The following is an 8,140-nucleotide window of genomic DNA, read 5'->3' on the forward strand; positions in this document are numbered from 1 at the left end:
GGGCCATATAGGCCTACTTTCATGTGAGAGGTTAAACAACTGAACATTTAATTAGCCTATGGCCTACTTCATGAGAAATGAGCCTACTGAATGGAATGGGCTTTATTTGTCCAGGTCTTTCTTCATAAAGTTTCATAAAATGAACTGTAGGGACTAGTTATCATAATAATTAGATTGCATTTCCTCACAGAAAATGCTGGTGTACACATATATGCTTGCTTTTTATGCATTCATTGCCCTTCATGCATGTGTTGTCCTAGCCACAACACTGTCTGTAAGGTGACTTGTTTGTTCCTAGGTTTCCATGGATTCTGTGACATTACTGTATGTTGTAATGGTAGGCTATGTGACAATGACAGAAGTGCCATCCAAAAATGGTCTGGCCCATCCGAAACAGAAATTCTTGTGCTGTGACTGCCCCATCAGGTGCCCCCCCCCCCCCCGGGAAAAAATAGCCTAGGGCCCCGACAACCCCTTTGCCTAGGGCCCCCAAAATCCTAGAAACGGGCCTGCTGAGGATGACCAAGAGAGAGAGACCTATAAGTCTCAAATGACGCACTTTTGTCAGAGTACTTACAGTCAGTGCACAGTGCACACAGAGGTCTTCAGTGCATAGTGTCGTGGAAAAAATTGAGCACTATGCACTGTGCCCTCGCTGGAAGTGACGGATGAGCATGGCATTAGCTCGCCAAAATATGAGTTGGCTACTGTTTACAATGCACAGCGTCTGGTGCTCGTATTTCCATGTCCTTCACCCCAAAGGACAACAATCACACATACAATACTTTGGTTGGCATGAAAAGGTTGGTGTCCCATCAACATTACATACAGAATTAAGAGACTGTTGACCAAACTCTTCTACTGAACTGAATGCCACATTTCCTCCTTGTCATTGTCAACATGGCCGCCGTTTAGTGCGCGCAGTGTCCATCATTAAAGCACTGCATATTTCCGCCATTGTTAGGGGATCATCCTGGCACTTTCAGTGCACTGGCTCAACTGAAATTTTCAGCGTGAGCGCCCTAGGCACTGAAAAACAGTGCCCGAAGTGCACAAGTGCAGCATTCGAGACACGGCCCTAGTTTGCTACCTTTGAAGGCCCAGGGCTGGCTAACTCTACGCCCCTTCCGCTGCAAGCAGTTACACTTATGTACAACTTAGTGGACAAATTAGACAGGATAAAAAATACAGATGCATCAATAGGATCATTACTATATTGATCACCATGGGCAGAAAATAGGTTATGGCTAATGGCAAGTGCAAACACAGCTAAGAAAGGGCCTGGTTTCAGTATAGATAGAAGTATGACTATGTGCTTATATGTAACCCCTCTTATAATCTGCCTTGTGTTTTTGATGATGTATATTATTCAACACTGTTTAGTTGATATGTTATGGCCTCACCGAGGGGAAGGTAAACCACAAAATTCCTGAAAATGAGGCCTTCATTCACACTATGGCCATGACCTGTTTGTTGATAGTATTATGTGATTCAGCCTTGTGTTCTGATCAATGCTTCCCTTCTCTAAAGCTACTCTAAGGCAGTGTTCCCCAACCTTTTTTGTCTTGTGTACCCCCAAGCCTTTTCGTTGTGCCATGAGTACCCTGTACCCCACGGGTGAGCGGTTAGGGCGTCAGACTTGCATCCCAGAGGTTGCCGGTTCGACTCCCGACCCGCCAGGTTGGTGGAGTAATCAACCAGTGCTCTCCCCCATCCTCCTCCATGACTGAGGTACCCTGAGCATGGTACCGTCCCACCGCACTGCTCCCCATGGGGCGCCACTGAGGGCTGCCCCCTTGCACGGGTGAGGCATAAATGCAATTTCATTGTGTGCAGTGTGCAGTGTGCAGTGTTCACTCGTGTGCTGTGTCACAATGACAATGGGAGTTGGAGTTTCCCAATGGGCTTTCACTTTTTTTTTCACTTTCACCCCTTAGTCAAGTTCTATATTCTATTTCTCCATCTCAATGTAACTAAGCTCCCTATATTTGTTAAGATTTCATTTTCCCAAGTACCCCCTGCAGTGTGCTCACGTTCCCCTAGTGGTACACGTACCCCTGGTTGGGAAACACTGCTCTAAGGTATCAAGACAGACTGGGCTACTTCACAGTGGCTAGACCTAGGGATGACTGGAGCACTCAGCAACTTTTTTTAGAGGTTTTTTTTATTATTATCATTTTGGTGCACAAAGTGACTTGTCACATACAATAGGTTGATGACAGACTGCCCATTAGTATGATCATTTATGAACTTTTTGCAATACTTTTGTTCACATACCATTTGCATAGTACACCAAATCTAACTGAATATCTAAACAGAATATGAACACAATGTCAGAATATTGCAAACTAAAAAAATAGTCACTCCTGTCCTTGGCCCTGTGAGTAAAAAAGTGTGTTTAAAAAGCTTTTAAATCTTTAAAAAGCCACAGATAATCACTATTTGATGACCCGCAGTAAATCATGTTAAATCAAATGTTCCCAATGTGGATTGTTCTGGCAATGAAATTGTTCTTGTTCACGGAAAACAATGGATAATGGCAATAAGTGAATGATGGCCAGCAATGAATCAGATTAAACCAAAGGGCCTAAGCAGAGAGTTCAATAATGAAGCAATGACGTTGTGTTTCATGCGCTACCATCATTGCCCTTGCTTTTTAGTGTGTTGTGCTGTGACACCAGAATCAGGTTGTGAGGCCAGCCTACCATGACATGTGGGCCAAGTGCAGACAGCCATGTTAGCAGACATGTTAGAGTGTCACGTTCATCACGTTCTGTGTGTACAGTGTACAGTGTGTATGTGACAGGCAGGAGGCAGTGGAACCTGAGAGACGCATCGCTCTCACATCCTGTCATGGCTGCCCACAACACCATAGACGTACAGTAGTAATCTATATATGTCTATGCACCACAACACCATAGACGTACAGTAGTAATCTATATATGTGTATGTCTAGGCAGGGCCGCGTTAACCCTCGCCGAGGCCCGGTGCAGACGCAATCCGGGGCCCCTACACCACATTATAATAAGCCATATTCAAAACACATGAAACAACGCAGGCTACACGGTTTACTCCAACACAAAAAAGGCTGCGCTGAACCCCCTGCTGAGTTCACCAGTCACAACGCAAGCCGAAGCATAGCCAGCTGACAGGGAGGAGATTCTGTGCACTGCCGTTTGGCAGAGTAAACGTAGGCTCAGCTAGAACTTCCAAACAGAAGCACAACCAAAAGTCTCTTCTTTTCACTACGTTGCTGCCGACCGATTTGTCGAATCGAAACCGTCGTGGAAAAACACGTTTTAAATAATTTAACCACCAATGGCCTTGGAAAGACTGACTGACTGCCAAAGGAAAGTAGCCTACTCAGCTGTCGCTTGTCGCAAGGAGGGAATCCCCTTAGCAGCGAACCACAGCAAAGCGAAGCTATCACGAAAGGCGCTCAAAATGTACCAATTAAGAAGTCGGCGGTTTTCATCTAGATGGTGCATTAAACTGCAATAGTATGCAATCATTAAGTAGATTACGGTGCAAATTCGGTATGTTAGATGTGGATGTGGATGTATCACACAAGTTTTTTTTTTTCTCCCAGATAAGAGCCACTTGCTAACTGAACAACCTGCGAGTGGTACCCAGGCATGTTTTAACTGAACACAAACCCAAACGAACGCAAAGATATAAGCTACGCTGACAGAGCATCGACATTATTACAGTGCTTTAGGGAAATGGCCATAACAGCGCTTTAGGAAAATGCGACAGCCGACTATATAATTTTAGTGTTTGCTAAATCCTTGGCTTGCCCTGTTGTTGTCAGAATGTCAGAACTTTGAGTGCTGGTTGGTGCACTTGCTACGCAGCATTATTGTGAACACTTTTTTAATAACACCTCAGAAGTGATCCTCGTTGCGCCATGCAATACTTTTGTTTCGCGAATGCAGTTGGGTGCGTGATTTATTTCCCCATGTTTTCACTATAGAATAAGATAAAGTTAGGTTGGTGTGCTGTGCTCTTGTTTGCTTAGCTTACATGATTGCACAAGTCCATGATCGCTATGCAACCAGCGATTAGGATATAACACTGACATTACAAAAATGACTAACGTTGCCAACCTTCTCTTCAATGCGTTAATCCATGCCGGGCTGAAGTTTATCCGTACAATCTGAAGCAAGTGCTGACGCCGAGTTTCTCACATCTTTTTTAGACAGTAGCCCATGATCATCAAACTCAAAAAATATTGACCACCGTTTTCACTGCTGGCACACAACCAGAAGCATCTGACTGAAATGATTAATCCGAAGACCTCCGATTCCTGCGTGCATGCAGAGGCGATTCTAGGCTCAGTAGGGGGGCCACGCGAAAATTAAAAAGAAAGAACACTTGTAACAAATCGCCACTACTGCTCCCCAGCTACATTCTTGGGGGGCCCAAGCTGCCTGTCTAGCCTGGTGACAAGATATGCATATGCGCCTCTGCTTGCCTACGGATGGCGAAAGGCATCAAAAATACAATTGATTGTCTCAAAATATCGTTTCATATTTTCCAATCTCACGACGTCCGGGGCCCCCTCTAGTGGCGGGGCCCGGTGCTGCAGCACCGGTTGCACCATAGGATAACGCGTCCCTGTGTCTACGCACCACAACACCATGTGACCAGGAAGCACAACAATGTGAGTTCATGACCCTGACATCACTCAACTCCTGTCACTAGGTCTGTTTGCAACAGACGTGTGCGACCAACAGACACACTTTTGCTTTTGCATCATCCCTGATAGTATAGACACAGCTGCACTTTTAGTTTCCATCATCTGCCAGCAGCAGGGAAGCTGACAGGGGGGCAGAGGGGTCAGTTGTTCTGGGCCCAGGGAGAGAGGGCATGCAGAACTTGGTCCTCATTACATTGTGCTCGTTCGTGACGAAGCAGTAAGATTTTTGCTAGGCAGTGGGCATCAAACTGGCAAAGTGCGCATGCCCACTGCCTAGCAAAAATCTTACTGCGTCGTCACGGACGAGCTTATTGTACTGTGTATGTACTGGGGGGTTAAGATGACTTTGTCTGCTGTCAGTAACCCTGCTGCCAGCGAGAAAGCTCTTGGCCATCATAAGGCTACGCCTGCTGCTCAAATAAGCTTGTTTAGCCTACTGTATGAACTGTAAGGCAAAGCTCTTCAATAAGAGAGGATGAAGAGCAGGGGTGTCAAACTTACATTCAGCGTTTGAGTTTTTTTCTTATAAATCGACAGAAATTGTGCATGCAAGTACATAGGCCCTAACCTGATTTACATCATCTGGGCTGCGTTCGGCTACGTCACACGGCGGCGTTCCCATGCCTCAGGTAACATAGGCCCTACTTATGTAAATAAAATACTCAAATATAATTTAATAGGTAGGCATACATAAACATTTCACAAAAACTCACTCCCATCATGTATGGCAGCTGTTGTGTATGAGAGAACGTACAGTATCACTAAAGATTATTTTGTGCTGTTACACTAATCTGGTTGTACTTATCATTCCTGTGAGGCACACAGTTTTGTGTTCAAGTCATTTTTTTTACTATGTATTCATTATGTATGTGGGCCAACTATAATACACATTTCAAATGATCTCATGGGCCAAATAGAATGACTGCGGGCCAAATGTGTTCCCCGGGCCTGAGTTTGACATCCCTGATGTGGAAAACAAATTGTCCCTTATACTCCATTGGTCAAGATCTTAAATATCAGCCAAGTGTGCAGAGTAAAAGTCATTTGAGCTGAATAAAGGCCCACACCCATGTGCTTTGTGTTATTATCTTTTATGACTTCCCCTAGTAACCACAGAGTAGCAGCCAGTTGCCTGGTAACAAAGGCGTGATCAGATGAAGATTTATTTCCTTGTTGCTTTTTGGTTGATACTATACTGGAAAGAAGTACAAAACGCCTGTTGTCCTTTTCTAAGGTCTGGGTGAGGGTTTTTGTGTTTTGTTTATTTTGTGAACATTATCCCAAATCAACTACCTTTTCTCTCTCTTTGTTTTTCTAGTATGTTTGTTGATGTTCAACTTTTTCACTGTATTGATAGTGGGTCAAAGAAATGTATGTATATTTTTGTGTGTGCTTCAAGCATTAACATCTTACCAAACATTAAAAAATGCTTACTGGACCAAGCATTAAGCTGGGCACAGCTGAGCTCTGCCATGTCTGTCCATGAGCAATAAAACATAAACTGTCCATGACTCGATAAGCTTTAACTGTACTCATGGATTGACCTCTGCATGTCAATATTTTTAATTCAGCCTCCATAAAACATGAAGTCATTGCCACCTAGTGGTGACTGAAAGAACTAACTCCAAAATAAGTATGAATCTCTACCATTAGATTAGGCGGTTTGATCTAGGCCTACTGCATTTATTTGAATTGATTAAATGAAAACATCAAACATGCCTAATAAACGATAATCAAAATATTTATTTTAACCAAAACACCCAGTTATTCACATTTGCAGTGAAAAGCCACCAAAGAGGCGTTGTGAATGGCAAGTCAATGACAATGGGCACCCATCTACTGAACATGAGAACAAAATGACAAATGAATGTACTGAGACGACAGCAACACTGCTAACATTAACATGAATTGTCTGGTTCTAGTTACAGGAATGTGCAAAAAATTGGAAGTCTCAAATGTTGGGCCAGAAGAGAAGCCTGCCATGAAAAGGAATGAATGCCATCTCAAACACTGTTTTTTTACCACCAGTGGCAAGCATCAATACAATTATATCAGAACATAAAAGTCAAAGCAGGACAGTTGAGTGTGTGTGTGTGTGTGTGTGTGTGAATGCATATGTGTGCTTGCAGTTTCATCCAAACGATGCACTACTGTGAGGCCATGGTATTGGCAAAATACTGTACAAGAAGAAACACATTTATTGGCACAATCAGCCGGTATCATTCACAGAGCTGTGCATGTACGTACTGTAAGGTACAGTAAAGGATCGGAAGGCATGGTGCGCATTACTGGCAGAGGTGAGATGCAAATCTTCAAATGCTTTCATGATTTTCAAATGTAGGCTTTGGTTGTGGTTTTACATGAATCATTTACATGGAGCATAATAATTTGTACATGTAGAAAAAAAATGTGTTTTTGCGTTTTTGTTTTTTTGTTTTTAACCGGATCAGTCAACACATAACCTCAGTCAACACCGCTGTAACAGCCCAAATACTGCAGTTTAGGGGAAGAGGAGCTGACTTATTGTATGATATATTATATAGTCATGCCAAGTATTCAGATTCCAGCAACATGACCCCAATCCACAAGCCCTCTAGACCTGACCGGACCGGACTGGACCAGCACAGCACAGGAGACTACACAGGGTCACTCAGTAATGCTAGCTGGCATGTCTTCTTTCATTATCAATTTTTCAAGATATCCTCTGGTCAAAATAACACTACGCAGCATCTTGGCAATCCGTGGTGAAACGGATATGTCAGAGAGAGCGAGAGAGCGAGAGAGAGAGAGAGAGAGAGAGTGTGTGCATGTGCATGTGCGTGTGCGTATGTGTGTATGTTTAAGTGAGAGAGAGAGAGAGAGAGAGAGAGAGAGAGAGAGAGAGAGAGAGAGAGAGAGAGAGAGAGAGAGAGAGAGAGAGAGAGAGAGAGAGAGAGAGAGAGAGTGTGTGCATATGCGTGTGTGTGTGTGTATGTTTAAGTGAGAGAGAGAGAGAGATTAGTGAAAAAGGCAAATTCCAAATAAGAGAGATGACGGGAGATAGCTGGAGGCTTGCTTGCTGCAGGGCATACTGTACTGTACTGTGTCAGTTTGATTTCAGGCAAAAGAGATGATGAGACCTGACATGGATATTATGCATGATTTTAAAGGATCGTTTTAAACACAAAACACTTCGCAAAACCTCACAAAATAAACAATAAAAAATACACAATGAGGTTCTTTTTTTTCTTTCTTTCCGTTAAAAAAAAAATTCTCCACAAAGATCATGATCCCATTGCTTTTCCATCCTAAATTTAAAACAACTAAACACATGTATTCAACTGACATTGATTTGTATTAAACATATATCAAAAAACTGAAAAGTTTAATTTTTATTTTACAAAAAAAAAAGCTCGACAAAGTTTCAGTTTTCTTTTAAAACCTGGGAAGAAGAATATGCAA

Source organism: Engraulis encrasicolus, chromosome 22 (genome assembly GCF_034702125.1).
Source record: "Engraulis encrasicolus isolate BLACKSEA-1 chromosome 22, IST_EnEncr_1.0, whole genome shotgun sequence".
Taxonomy (NCBI): domain Eukaryota; kingdom Metazoa; phylum Chordata; class Actinopteri; order Clupeiformes; family Engraulidae; genus Engraulis; species Engraulis encrasicolus.